The sequence below is a fragment of the Octodon degus genome, unplaced genomic scaffold (genome assembly GCF_000260255.1).
Source record: "Octodon degus isolate 3935 unplaced genomic scaffold, OctDeg1.0 scaffold00003, whole genome shotgun sequence".
NCBI classification, from domain to species: Eukaryota; Metazoa; Chordata; class Mammalia; order Rodentia; family Octodontidae; genus Octodon; species Octodon degus.
Window position 1 is genome coordinate 3,273,364 of NW_004524579.1, and position 997 is coordinate 3,274,360.

General features: G+C 55.1%; 1 protein-coding gene across 2 annotated transcripts in view; it reads right to left on the minus strand.

Annotated features, from left to right (window-relative positions):
- Nucleotides 1-997, minus strand: part of Cdh2 (cadherin 2) — a 244,133-nt gene that overhangs the window by 39,939 nt on the left and 203,197 nt on the right. The gene's annotated exons all lie outside the window — the stretch shown is intronic.

A 997-nucleotide genomic window follows, 5' to 3' on the forward strand; every position in this document is an offset into this window, starting at 1 on the left:
GGGTAGCAGGAAACTCTCCGCACACTCACCGGACCTGGGCTAGGACTGGGTCTGGGGGCTCCCGGAACTCGGCAGAAGTTCCTACTCGGCGGGAGGGGTGGGGACGTATGGCAGAGTGGTGGGGGGCGGCCCGAGGGGCTGGGAGAGGGTCCGGCCCATGCTGTGCCTGGGCTGGGACTGGTCCTGCCGGCGCGGGGTAGCAGGAAACTCTCCACACACTCACCGGACCTGGGCTAGGACTGGGTCTGGGATCCGCCTGTTTATAGCCTCCCAAGAGCTGGGATTACAGGCACACGCCACCATGCCCAGTCTCAATTGCAGTCTCAGTGCAGCCCTGGGGGATGGAGCTGGCACGGCAGGCCTGGAGATTGAACCGCTGGCCCCTGCGTCTGCTTGCAGGTACTTTAATCCGCTGAGCTATTTGGTCAGCCCTCCTTGTAGTTTAGGTATCTTTTACAAGATGCTTCTCTATATGTCTAAATCAACTTGAACTCGGCAGAGACTCAAAGACAAAAGGTGTTCAAGTGGATGTTCGAAGACTAAGCACCCTGGTGCCCCCGGTAGGCACTCAGCTCAATTTATGCACAGAATTGATTTCCGAGCCCATGGCAGCCAGCAGCGGAGAGTGAGAAAGAGGACACCACCTAGATCCCTGCAACTGACAGCAGCAAAGGGGCTGGCTGAGAGAATACAGACAATGTCTAACTCAAAAACACAGAGTATGGGGGTATTGAGGATTAACCAAACGGGGTGTAAATCAGGAATCAACATGTGGCAGGTCAGGAAAATAACACAATTCACAATTAAATTGTCAGACCATCATGGAAGATGCATAGGCCTGGGGAAAATCCATTGCCATTAGACACAGCAGGGAGGTAAGCCTTAGAAAGCCTATAGAAAAGAGAAGGAGGGAGAGAGGGATGAGACGGAGAGAGAGAAGGGTGTGAGGGAGGGTGGGAGAGAGAGAGAAGAGGGAGGGAGAGGGCGAGGGAGGAGA